Source organism: Pristiophorus japonicus, chromosome 11 (assembly GCF_044704955.1).
Source record: "Pristiophorus japonicus isolate sPriJap1 chromosome 11, sPriJap1.hap1, whole genome shotgun sequence".
In the NCBI taxonomy this organism is placed as follows: Eukaryota; Metazoa; Chordata; class Chondrichthyes; family Pristiophoridae; genus Pristiophorus; species Pristiophorus japonicus.
Window position 1 is genome coordinate 143,579,323 of NC_091987.1, and position 14,303 is coordinate 143,593,625.

General features: G+C 44.8%; 1 protein-coding gene across 1 annotated transcript in view; it reads right to left on the bottom strand.

Annotated features, from left to right (window-relative positions):
* LOC139275862 (NXPE family member 3-like) overlaps nt 1-11,677 on the bottom strand; it is a 62,323-nt gene extending 50,646 nt beyond the window's left edge. Inside the window, exon 1 of the mRNA XM_070893068.1 lies at nt 11,589-11,677. The gene's annotated coding sequence lies outside the window, so the exon portion shown is untranslated. The remainder of the gene's footprint in view (nt 1-11,588) is intronic.
* Nucleotides 11,678-14,303: the final 2,626 nt, after the last annotated feature.

The window sequence follows — 14,303 nt, forward strand, 5'->3', positions numbered from 1 at the left end:
AGTAAATAAAGAGAAACTGTTTACAGTGGCTGAAGGGTCGACAATCAGAGGGCACACATTTAAGGTGATTGGCAAAAGAATCGGAGGTGACATGAGGAAAAATTTTCTTACGCAATGCGTGGTTAGGATTTGGAATGCACTGCCTGATAGTGTGGTGGATACAGATTTAATAATAGTCTTCAAAAGGGAATTGGATAAATACTTGAAGGAGAAAAATGGCAGGGATACGGGGAAAGAGCAGGGGAGTGGGACTAACAGGATTGCTCTTTGAAAGAGCCAGCACTGACTCGATGGGACATGTGGCCTCCTTCTGTACTGTACTAATCTATTCTATTCTATGCAGCTGGTGTGGTTCATATGGATGTACAAATTGCATTGGCAGAGATACCACAGGAGAGACCGATAGCAAAGGGCAATGGGGGAGGGGGAGGAAGGGGTAAGGGGGAGGAAGGGGGAGGGGAATGGAGAGGGATAATGGGGGCGGATGCCAGGAGAGATTTTCCTCTGAGGGACCAAGATAAGAGAGCAAAAAACTTGCATTTATACAGCATGTATCATGACCTCAGGACATCCCATACCGTTTCACAGCCAATGAAGTACTTTCTGTATAAATGGAGTCACTGTTGTGTTGTAAAGAAATATGCCAGCCAATTTGTACATAGCAAGGTCCCATGTACAGTGATGCAATAAAAGACCAGATAATCTGGGTTTTTTAATGACTTTTGTTGAGGGATAAATATTGGCTTTGACTCGGTCTACTTCGAACAGAACCAAGGGCTATTTTACGTCGACCTGAGATGGCAGATGAGGCCTCGTTTTAACATCCCATCTGAAAGAGGGTACCTCCGACAGTGCAGCAATCTCAGTACTTGAATGAAGTGTCACCCTGGAAGATGTGCTCAAGTCTCTGGAGTGGGTCTTGAATCCGTGACCTTTTGACTCAGAGGCACAATTACTTAAAGGTGGAGGCCTCAAAGAAGTCCAAGAGTTTGTCTTTTTAGGACTGGGAGAGGGGAGTGGAGGAGAGGGGAAATGGAGGGGAAGGGGAGTGGAACGTTCTCATCGGGAGGTGGGGAGAAGCCAGATTTCCTTCTCAGTTCGGGGGGTTGTGGGCAGCGGGGAGGCCCGGGGTCAGATATCATCATTGATCCAAGTTCCCATGATTACCAACTTCTGCTGAACGTTTGCCAGTGGATGTATTGACTGATTTCTATGTCTGCCACCAGGGGAGTAAAATGATCGAGAATGTCTGATTACTTTCTCCACTTCCAAACTTTGTTTGCCACCCTCCCTTCTCCACGGCCCATCGGGTGAGGGAATATTTTTGTTGGGCGACGAGGATTTTAGGATGCACGGCATCAGTTTGGGATGATCATGGTTATCCTTTTAAAATGAGATGTAGCTTGCGTCAGAAACACTTTAGCTCGGGCTCACTGCTGGCGGCTCTTCACATTGCTGCCTGCAGCTTCTGACAAAAACATGTCTTGGGGCATTTTTGGTGTTTCACTTTTTCCTGGATGGTGAAGGGTGCAGGGTGGGTGGACAGTTAGAAAGACTAAGTGAAAATAAACTGGAGTAGACCCACTATCCAGAGAGGCAGTTTCACAGGTCGATAAAAGGTGGCAGTGCAGGTAGATAAAAGGCATAAAATGGCAAACAGAATCCATCTGTTCCTGGCATTTAGGAGTAAGGATAATGTTGGACTTGTAAAAGAACTTAGAAAATAGTTTTATGTACAGCTTTAGGCAACCCATTATAGGTAGGATAAAAGCAATGAAAAGTTTTTATCACAGATTCACTAGAATGCCACCAGAAATAAGTGATTAAAATGATGAAAGAGAAACTTGAGAATGTGTTTTTCAGCCTGAGCTGACAAAGATCTTCAAGACTAAGAAGTGTTTTGACAGGTTTGTTACAGAAACAAGCCATTCGACCCAACCCACTCCCTGCTAATGTTTATCCTCCACACAAGCAGAAGTCCGAATCCAATCTGCCCGTTTTATTCTCAATTCCTTTTACTCCACTTTCCTTCAACCACCTTCCGAACCGATTCACTTGACATGTGAATATCTGCATCCACCTCCCGGAGGTTTTCCTTTTTATGACTTTGGTTCCCTTAACCTAACATTTTTCTACAATGTGTTTCTTTTTCACTTTGCTTGTTACTCCTTTCATACTTCCCTGATTGATTTAATTCTCTTCCCCTCCTTCTGAGCTTTCCGTCTACAGATTGACAGTTACTTTTGTGCTAATGGAAGAAGAGTTTATTCATTTTCTTCAGCAAGACCTGAATGAACAGATTCGCAACTCATTACCCAGTGCCGGTAAATAAAAGGCATAAAACTCCCTCGCCACCGATTCCATCCTCCTCCTGTCTAAGGCTGAACTACAATGTTCGCAGCCTCGCCGTGCTATTTGAACATAAGTTGAACTTCTGCCCCCAAAACCTCCCCATCACAAAGCCTATTTGCACCTCCCTAACATCACCTGTCTCCACCCCAGCCACAGCCCATCTGCTCCTGGAACCTTCATCCATGCTTTTCTATAACTTCCAATTTCGACTATTCCAATGCTTTCCTGATTGACCCCTCAACCTCCATAAACCTGAACTCATCCAAAGCTCTGCTGCCAGTATCCTAACCTGCACCATGCTCACCCATCACCCCTGTGCTCACTGACCAACATTGCCTCCCAGTCCATCAATACCTCGATTTTAAATCATCATCCTCATGTTCAAATTCCTCCATCACCTCACCCTTACTATCTCTGTAACCTCCTCCAACCCAATAAATTTCCAAGAAATCTGCATTGCTCCAACTCTAGACTCCCCGCTTTTTTTGTGGTGCCATTGGCAGCCAGGCCTTCAATCCACCTCTTCCTCTCTCTCCTACTTTAAGGCACTCCTGAAAATCAACCTCTTTGACCAAGCTTTTAGACACCCAGCCTAATATCTCCTTCTTTGGCTCAGTGTCATTTTTTTTGACTTATCACACTCCTGTAAAGCACCTTGGGAACTTTTCCTGCATTTAATGTGCTATATAAATGCAAGTTATTGTTGGTGTTGAATTCAAAACAAATTTCCGATGTTATCTAAAATGGCCCAGAATTTCCTGGAGACTTGCATTGTCACATTGCTGGTTGTGGAAGCTTACTGTGAACACATTTGGCTGCTGCATTTCTTACATTGCAACTAAAATGTACTTCATTGGTGGTAAAGGGCTTTGGGACATCCGGTGGTCAGGAAAGACACTATGTAAATGCAAGTCTTTCTTTTCATAGGATAACCCTCTCATCCCAGGAATTAATAAAGGTGGCTAAAAACTTGTTCAATGTGATAGGTTATAAGGAATGTCTTAAAGAAGGAGAGGCAAGTGGAATGGTTTAAGGAGGGAATTCCAGAACTTAGGGGTTAGATGGCAAAAAGCACGGCCATTGATGGGGGTCAAAGCAAGTGTGGGATGTACAAGAGCTGGAGAAACACAGAGGTCACAAAGCATTACAGAGCTAGAGAATGTTACAATGATAGGAAACGGTGAAGCAATGAACCGACTTCGATATTAGGATGAACATTTTTAATTTGAGGGATTAGGGTCCAGGAGCCAATGTAGGTCAGCAAACACAGGGGTATGATGTGTGACCTGGAACTTGTAAGGATGCCTTATTGAGGAAAGTGAGCAGAACTGTTCTCCAACTAAATACTATGAAGACTGAAGCCATTGTCTTTGGTCCCCGCTACAAACTCCATTCCCTGACCACCGTTTCCATCCCATTCCTTGGCAACTGTATGAAGCTGAGCCAGACTGTACACAACCTTGATGTTGTGCTTGACCCCGCGATGAGCTTCCGACCACATACCCACTCCGTCACTAAGACTGCCTACTTCCACCTCCGTAGCATCGCTTCACTCCTACCCTGCCTCACCTCATCTTCTGCTGAAACCCTCACCCATACATTTGTTACCTCTAGACCTGGCCATTCCAATGCTCTCCTGGCTGGTCTCCCATCTTCCACACTACATAAATGTGTGCTCATCCAAAACTCTACTACCTGTATCAAGTAACAGTTACACTACACAAGTGCTCGGCAATGACCATCTCCAACAAGAGAAGGTCTAGCCACTTCACTTGATATTCAATGGGATTACCATCACCGCAATACCCACCATCAACATTCTGCAGATCACCACTGACCAGAATCTTAGCTTGACCAGCCACAAAAACATTGTGGCTACAAAAGCAGGTCAGAGGCTGGGTATTCTGCAGCGAGTTACTCATCGCCAGACTCCCCAAAGCCTCCACTATCTACAAGGCACAAGTCAGAAATATGATGGAATACTCTCCACTTGCCTGGATGAGTGCAACTCCAACAACACTCAAGACGCTCAACACCATCCAGGACAAAACAGCCCGCTTGATTGACACCCCATCCACCACCTTCAAGATTCACTCTCTCCACCAGTGGTGCACCGTGGCTGCAGTGTGCACCATCTGCAAGATGCACTGCAGCAACTCGCCCAGGCTTCTTCAACAACACCTCTCAAACCTGCGACCTCTACCACCTAGAAGTACAAAGGCAGCAGGCACATGGGGACACCAAGTTCCCCTCCAGTCAAACACCATCCCGACTTGGAAATATATCGCCTTTCCTTTATCGTCGCTGGGTCAAAATTGTGGAACTTCCTCCCTAGGTGTGGGAGCACCTTCACCTCAAGGACTCCAGTGGTTCAAGAAGGTGGATCACCACCACCTTCTCAAGGGCAATGAGGGATGGGCAATAAATGCTGGCCTTGCCAGCGACACCCACATCTCATGAATGAATCAAAAAAAAATCTTTTGTTCTAATGAGAGATAAACAATAAATACAGGCCTTGCCAGCGATACACAGAAGTTGTGAATGAATAAATAAAAAGAATTGAAAGTCTTTGGAGTGGGACTTGAACCCACAACCTCTTGATTCAGAAGGAGTGCTATCATCTGACTCACAGTAAATAATGGGATAGAAATTCAGTGCATTTGCACCTCCCGTTAGTGATTTTGTTGATAGGCTGTTAACAACGCCCGCCTATGCAAGGTGTTCGTTTTCCACTCTACTTTGAATCCTAGACCTCGGGAATTACAGGAAGGACTCCAAGTAATGCAAAGTTTAGGCTTAAACCCAAATGTTAGTTTATTGCAAAAAACAACTAAAAATTACAGAACAAGACTTCTTAGAGATTGATGGAAGACATACAATCACCCAGTTGCTGCTGTTGTGGACTGTCGGCTCGTGGAGCTCGGGAAGATGTTGGGTCCCAGCTGCTTGCTTCTGCGCTTGTCTCTCCTTTCCTTCTCGTCATCTCTCTCTTGGTCTCCTTTCCATTGTTCCCCATTAGTGGTCATTGTTCCTTTGACCTGTTGTTCTGAGGTGTTTTACTTCTGTGAGCTCCTTCATATATATCCATTCAATTATACAAGTCTCCTGCTGGGCTGCTTTCAGTTAATGCATCTGGATGAGTCTCGATAGCTGACTGATGGATTTGGATCTGTTTGGATGGTCACAATTCTCCCACTCGTCTGTGCATGGAATCGGCAGGGCAAAAGGTAACTCCTTATCTTTTATGCCTTGCTATCCAAAAATGCACGCCTTGTGGGATCATTTGTGCTCCTGGATTTTCACAGACTTGTAGTCTCCATAGGGAACTGGTTTTTCCCCTCCGGCCAATTCATCCATGGGCTTCTCTGCTTGATTTTATCAAAGCGCTTTTGTGAATCAGGTCTCACTCCTGACCACAGAAATTGCATTAATCAGTTATGAGTCACCACCTGCCCCAGGCTGGCACTCTTTCTCCTGCCCAACAGCCCCACAGGTTTTCTTTTAAACCATTTTAATCCATGGCCTCTTGCTGTGCTCTGATCACGAAATGTGTAACCCTTAAACTTCCCCCTTTAATGTCTCCTGGTATAAACACAAAGACATTACTCACGGTGACTTCTTCTTTTTCCTGAGCCTTTTTGGGTGTATTGCAGTCTTCAGTCAAATCTCCACATTACTTACTTTTTACAAAAAAACAACGTTTGGCCTTAAACCATCTGACTTCAGTTTATACTTTTACAAACACTTTGGCCTTGGTTCATTTTAATAACCGTTCAAGATTCCCTTCCCTCGACCTTTGCCTTAATTTACAGGACAAGACGAATAGATACAACACCATTACTAACTGTGCAATTAGTAACAAGTATGTTATGATTCAAATTTTGGGTGGGGGGGGAAGGGAAATCATGCTTGATGAATCTTCTGGAATTTTTTGAGGATGTAACTAGCAGAGTGGACAAGGGAGAACCAGTGGATGTGGTGTATTTGCACTTTCAAACGGTATTTGACAAGGTCCCACACAAGAGATTGGTGTGCTAAACTAAAGCACATGGTATTGGGGGTAATGTACTGATGTGGATAGAGAACTGGTTGGCAGACAGGAAGCAGAGAGTCAGGATAAATGGGTCCTTTTCGGAACGGCAAGCGGTGACTAGTGGAGTGCTGCAGGGCTCAGTGCTGGGACCCCAGCTCTTTACAATATACATTAATTATTTGGATGAAGGAAATGAGTGTAATATCTCCATGTTTGCAGGTGACACTAAACTGGGTGGCCGTGTGAGCCGTGAGGAGGACACTAAGAGGCTGTAGGGTGACTTGGATAGGTTAGGTGAGTGGGCAAATGCATGGCAGATGCAGTATAATGTGGATAAATGGGAGGTTATCCACTTTGGGGGAAAAAACACAAAGGCAGAATGTTATCTGAATGGCGGCAGATTTGGAAAAGCGGAGGTGCAACGAGACATGTGTCTCATGGTTCATCAGTCATTGAAAGTTGGCATGCAGGCGGTGAGGGCAAATGGTATGTTGGCCTTCATAGCTAGGCGATTTGAGTATAGGAGCAGGGAGGTCTTACTGCAGTTGTACAGGGCCTTGATGAGACCTTACCTGGAATATTGTGTTCAGTTTTGGTCTCCTAATCTGAAGAAGGACATTCTTGCTATTGAAGGAGTGCAGCGAAGGTTCATCAGACTGATTCCAGGGATGGCTGGACTGACATATGAGGAGAGACTGGATCAACTGGGCCTTTATACACTGGAGTTTAGAAGGAAGAGAGGGGATCTCATAGAAACATATAAGATTCTGATGGGACTGGACAGGTTAGATGTGGGAAGAATGTTCCTGATATTGGGAAAGTCCAGAACCAGGGGACACAGTCTTAGGATAAGGCGTAGGCCATTTAGGACTGAGATGAGGAGAAACTTCTTCACTCAGAGAGTTGTTAACCTGTAGAATTCCCTGCCGCAGAGAGTTGTTGATGCCAGTTCATTGGATATATTCAATGGGGAGTTAGAAATGGCCCTTATGGCTAAAGGGATCAAGAGGTATGGAGAGAAAGCAGGAAAGGGGTACTGAGGGAAGAGCAGCCATGATCTTATTGAATGGTGGTGCAGGCTCGAAGGGCCGAATGGCCTACTCCTGCACCTATTTTTTATGTTTCTATGTTTCAATATTGAGTCCCACATCCCACCGTGGAAGAGCAATCATTTCCTCGATTTCCTCCCTTACTTTTTCGTTCTTTTGGTGTAACGTGTAATAATGTTTGTGGGACAGTTCTTTAATAGTTCAGTCCTTTAATAGTTCAGTCAAATGTTCGGGTAATGGCAGGATATCATATCCAAAATGCGTTATGTATTTATGGAGGTGCGGTAAAGTATCGTTGACTGTAAAAAATTGATATGTTTGCAGTCTGAGATAGGAATTATCCTTTCTTGTGCTACTTGTGTCTCTACCTGGGGTTTGATGCAAACGGTAGAATCTTTCACTGGGCACTAAGTGTCATGGTGTACTCTATATCGACTTTCACTGGTGGTGACACAGTATGTCCCGTTTCCCTTGTATGCAACCTGGGGCTGGATATGGCTGTGAGCCGTCACATCCATGTTACAGCTTATAGGCTGTCCATCCCCGTATTGCAATCCACATACCAGCCGGTCGAAAGGATTCAGATGATAGGGGCACAATATCACACGTGTACCTCCTCTCTGACATCCCTCCAGACTAGCACCGGTTATTGAGTCTCCCAATTTCACCACATACTGAGGGGTTTTATGATGTTTCACATGTACCCCGTTCCGAATTACCCCAATGTTTTCCACCCGGTTTACCGGTATGGGTCGTTGTGACTGATCCATCACCGGTATTCGAAGCACTATCCCCATTATAGACCGTTTACTCTGACCACAGTTGACCGGGACTGGGTACACTTCGGAGGCTGACCATAGATGGCAGGAACTCAGGAGGTTATTGTAGGCACTCAAAGCTTTTAGGTGCTTGTTACTGATCCACAATGGTACGTGGCCTTGATTTAAATCCTCTAAATTATTGTGTCCTTCATTTAACAACCAAGCTCCATACATGGCACACACATCATTCTGAGCAGCTTGATCTGACATGTTTCTACCCTCCTTTATTAAAGCCTTGATGATCTGAGCGTGTGTTTCCACCTCAGCTGCCATCTCTTTCAAGTGAATTGTCATTGCCTGGTCCTCCTGTAGTTCGTTACCCTCTATGTCACTACCCTTCCTCCAGTATTTTCTTTAACTGGTCCCTTAAGGTATTTCCTTGGGCTTGCAATTGCGCGTTGTCTACAGTATTGACCAGCGATGTCCCTGTATTAAACGCCGTAGCCACATCATTCATCAGTCCCCTTTTTCGTCTCCCCCAGCCCATCTGGCTGTTATTTATCAGTTTGTACGCTTCCCCTTGACTTTCGTCCCTGTAATTCTTCTGATAGAATTGCTTAAACATTTCTCTTAACAATCGCTCATATAACTTTTCCATTTCTGTCGGGCACCACAGGGGTAATTGTAACTCTGTTAAATTCAGAATAACCGATGCTACTTCGTAATACACAGTATGATACAATATTTTCCCTGTTGGGATTAACACCAGCCCATTCTTAGGCCAGGGTGTTAGAACAGGAAATGAAACTTCTTGGTTTGGAATCCCCAGCATTTTAGGGAGAGCTTTTAATCTGCTCGCGATCAGCTCGGTTGCATTGACTGCTTTTGGAGGGTTCAAGGGCACACAAGAATCAAAACCCAGCGCCTAATTCATATCCAACCCGGAATCCTGCCATTGTCGTTTCAAAACAATCACCACACCTCCCCTGCACTTGGGGCTTGGTCCAACCACAGAGACACAAATCCTTTGTTCCTTCTTCCACCATTTCTCCCAACACAATTTTGCCCCTTCTTTTATTCCTGTGGTCCGTCTGTTGAACTAGTATCCAATTTCTCCCATTCTGTGGATGCATTCATTTTCCTCCTGTCTGTTTTCCATAACCACCACCAACCTCCCATTCCAAACAAACTCATCTACCCTCTTTCACCCGTACCTTCCTGGTCGTGATGTTTACCCTTGGGCAGGACACTGATACCTCCCCAAGTTTACCCTCGGTTTGTCTGCAGTAATTGGTCGAATTTGACCAAAAGCACCCTGGCTAACTCCCAGTGTGCATTGGCATTTGTGCCCTTGTTGCTCGGTATTTCTCCCCCTTGAGTTATGGCGGGGCTGGTTCCTCCCGTACACCTATATGTAAGGAATGTCTCGATGTCTCCCCAATCTCCCCATCCTGCAATAATCAGGGCCATCCACATGCTCATCCACAATTTCCACCTCATCTCGTATCCTTGGCTCGATTTGCTTCTATAAAGACAAAGTGAAAGAAATAACCCTGCTCTGTGAGGGCTCGCCCCCTCACAGGTCCTCCTTCAGTTATACACATATGTACATTTACATGATTTAAATCACTGCTTTCCTCTTCTTTTATCCCGATGCTTGGGCTTGCGGAGACTCAGGGGTGGAGATGGAGGAGGTGCCCTAGGTCGCGGCACCCGACCACTCCATCTTAATGCTCTGTCCCTTACGTTTCCATCATCATTATCCCACAGCATGGGTGGAAGGCTTATATTAATCAAGCTCATCACAGTTCCTTGGGGCTTGGCCCGCTTTTTACTTTTCTCTCTGGGTTGCACAGCTTACATTGGTTTATGTGAAACCACTTTATTCATTTTGGCAGCTGGCATAGACCATAGGGCTTGCCTTGTCTACTATGTAATATGGTCCTTTGTACAATGGTTCAAATGCCCCTACTCTGGCATAATTCCTGAACATTACCTGATCCCTTACCCTCCATTTCTGTATAACCCGGTGTTCCAGCAGATGTTTATTCTGGTGGTGCGGTCAGCCCATATTGTTAGCTGCTTCCCAATGCAGCCCCTTCAGAGTATCATACAGATCTCATGTGACCTCTTTAACCTGCGTTTCGGTCAGGACTGACGCTATTATGAGTCAGAGTCCTCATTAGTCTCCCTGTCATCATCGCATGCAAGGAGTGTCCCGTACCTTTAGAGTGACTGACTCGGTGATTGATCAGTACTAGGGGTAGGATCTCATCCCATTTCTGTGAGGTATTTCCTATCTCCTTCCGAAGCCTCTCCTTTAAGGTCCGGTTTGTCCTTTCTACTGGACCTGATGATTGTCGGTCAAAAAAACAACTAAAAATTACAGAACAAGATTTCTTAGAGATTGATGGAAGACATACAATCACCCATCCAGCCAGTTGCTGCTGTTGTCGATTGTCAGCTCGTGGAGCTCGGGAAGAGGTTGGGTACCAGCTGCTTGCTTCTCTGCTTATCTCTCCTCCTGCCTGTGTTTCCTTCTTGTCGTCTCTCTCGTCTTGGTCTTCTTTCCATTGTTCACCTTTCGTGGTCGTTGTTCCTGTGACCTATTGTTCTGAGGTGTTTTGCTTCTGTGAGCTCCTTCATATATATCCATTCGATTATACAAGTCTCCTGCTAGGCTGCTTTAGTTAATGCGTCTGGATGAGTCTCGATGGTTGTAATGATGGATTTGGATCTGTTTGGATGGCCACAATTCACACCTCGTTAACTGTTCCTTCCCCCATTCGTCGGTGCATGGAATCAGCAGGGCCAAAGATAACTCCTTACCTTTTACGCCTCGCTATCCAAAAATGCCCGCCTTGTGGGATCCTTTGTGCTCCTGAATTTTCACAGACCTGTAGTCTCCATAGGGAACTGGTTTTTCCCCTCCAGCCAATTAATCCATGGGTTTCTCTGCTTGATTTTATCAAAACCCTTTTGTCTCGATGTTAATCGGGTCTCGCTCCTGACGCAGAAATTGCATTAATCATTTATGAGCCATCACCTGCCCCAGGCTGGCACTATTTCTCCTACCCAACAGCCCCACAGGATTTCTTTAAAACCATTTTAGGCCGTGGCCTCTTGCTGTGCCGTGATCACAAAGCGTGTAAACCTTACACCATATTGGGCGGGGCTTTTGTAGTGGGGGTTGTGCCCTGATCTCCTGTGATCGGAGATCGTGACATCATCTCTGCATGCATCGCCCCGTTAACGTTCCGGCCCCGAAATTCACTTCCGCCCCCTGCAGCAGCGCCGGGCGAAAGCACCAACAGCTGGAGAAGGCACGGATCGGGCGGCCAGCCGCCCCGGGGATCACATTAAAGGCGAGGTGACGATGGGAAAATAACATACCTTGTATTTCCCGCTGCTGCTCCGTTTACTTCGCGGGATATTGGCCACGATCGCTCAGCCCAGCACTCAGCTTGAACCCTGGGCTGATCGCGTGGCTCCCCTGCTCCATGTCCAGGTCCGTCCCTTTCTCTTTCGCAGAGTCGGCAGCGTGGGCCCTTCCCTTTAAGTGAGGGAAGAGCCGCTCGGACCAGGCAGCGCTGCTGAGGCATTCGCCCTGTTAGCGCCCCAAGAAGGAAGTTGAGCGCTTGATTTATTGCTCTACTTCCTTCCAAGGGCGGCAACACGAATTATTTGAGAGGGGCTGGACTTCCGCGTCTGCCATTAATCCCACGCCCCACGAATGTTACCCCCGCCAAACGTGTTGAGACCAAATTTCTCCACCAATAAATATTGTCCTAAATGTATTGAATAATATTCAGGTTAACGGGCTCTTCATCCATTGGTTGAATTGTGAGAGCTCAAACTGACATTTTTGTTCGAACGGATTTGTATTCTGAGAGAGCTGAGTTAAAGTGAACTTCATCGGATATATTTTATATACACATTGAAAAGTAATTTGAATTTTACCTTTTTAACGAGAAGCCTGAACAACGTGTTGCTGGCAGTGTTGAATTAGCTGTAATTTACAATCATTTGCCGTTCATCAATTGTCGAGGACTGATTCAATTCTAAAAATCTCTGGACTAAATCAGGAACTTTTATCTGAGCTTTCTCACTCGTCCCTGTCTTTATCATCATTAAACATTAACAGGTACTTCTCTTACATCAGAAATATAATTCTTCTGTGCCATCTGTGGGAACAAAGGTCTGTATTATACAAATACCTCGCTATTAGCTCTGCGCAATCTGTGAGATAGCACATGCTGGGTTAAAAGTTCAAATGGTAGGATAGGAAAGAGATATTCAACCATATCTGTGTGTGGCAACTTGATAATTGTGTTTAGGTTTTATTGCAGTAGAATTCAGGAGAGTTGAGTGCCTGCTTGTTTAGTTTACATTGTTATTCTGTTGTTATTTGTTTGTATCTTTGATGTACCATGATTTAGTGATAGTATACATGGAATGTGTTGATCAAAGACAACATTGTAATGTAAGAAATGTGAAGAAACACTGTTTTAGTAGCTCACACTGGAATTATGTCTCAAAAGCAGCTCTCATCCTGGCTTTGTAAAGTATTGTAAAGGGGTGGTCCCGGAGGTCAGGTTCACCTCTGACCTACTTGAGCGGTTCGAATTGCTCCCACTCCCTTGGGTTCTCGACTCTGGGTTTATTTGGGGGATGTGATGAAGTGCAAAGGACAACTGGTTTGGTGCAAAAGAACTTTGATTTTATTACAGACACAAAAATACAATGTCAGACTTATAATCACTCCAATAAAGAACATTACATTATACATTCAAAGGGGGTTACAGTAAAAATTACACCTCCCACCTCCCAATACCTAATTCTAACTAGGTTGCACTCCAGGGCAGGCAAAGACTATGCTTACCAATCCTTTCTGGTCAGTTAGCAGTAGTTTGCGATTTTGGAGTTCGTTGAATTGTTGAAGTCTGTAGGTTCTGCTTGCCGTACCCCGAACGTCGGAGAAGACTTCTTACTGCGCAATCTTCAGTTGGGTTGAGTCCGCTGATGCGGTAAGGCGCGTTTTGGATCTATGAGGTAAGTACCTGGTTTTCTTCGTTAAAAATAGGTTCAAAGTCTCTTTCGGTAATGTTTTCACCTGTTGGTAGTCAGGCCTCAGATTGTAGAGTGGAAACTTTCGATTCTTCGGTTTCTTTCTGTTGGAGTTTTGTTTCGAGTTTGATCGATTGCGATGGTTTTTTGTTGGTACCACGTTGGCTGTGGTCGGTTGCTGCCACAATGATGATGTTCTTCTTTTCTTCAGGATTTCAGGACTTCGAGGTTGGAGAAGTTAGTTTTCAACTGTTGTGTTGGTCTCTCTCCCTTTTTGATGGCATAGTCGTAGAATAGCACAAGCAATATGGCATACCCTCTGTTAAAACAAAGGGCATGTTATCGGGTTTGAGTTGTTCTAATCTTCGCGCCAAATCAGTTCAGAATTCTTTGTTTAAATTTGGCGGGCTTGACTTTTCTTTGTAATATTTTGGCGGGCTTGTTTAAAGTTAATATGTCTTGCTGGGTTGCATTTCTAAGTCTATTTCCTGATGGAAATATTAGCTTGGTAATCGCAATGTTCTTTTGTGCTTAGTTTTTTCGCATACAGGCTGTAGTGGGCCCTTTGTTCTTATTTATGTTGAAGATGGCTTTTCTCAGTTTGGTTTGATGGCTGGCCATCTCTGAGTTATTGTTGTAATGTAAATGTCTCTTGTGGAGAAGGGTTTTCAAATGTCCATTCCTACAGACAAGATAACTTAGTCTCAACACCTAGACAGTTTCAAAAATCAAGTGGGCTTCCTTAGTTCTTTCGGCCCGCCCACAGGCTCAAATTTGTCTTTTAAAAGCCCAAAATGTGATTAAAGTTCGTAGTTTCTTCCTTAAGCATCTTAGGATTTCAAACCTTTTGGTAGATAGTCCAAAATTACATTTCCTTTCGAATGAGCCCAAACACTGGGGGGGGTTCTTATGAATTTTGCATCCTTCAGTCCCCCCTGTTGACATTCCACACTCTTGAATGTCAATCAGGTAAGCAAAATTCCTGATCCCGAGAGTCAACCTTCCCTGCATTTATACTAGCTAAACATTAACGTGCCTCCC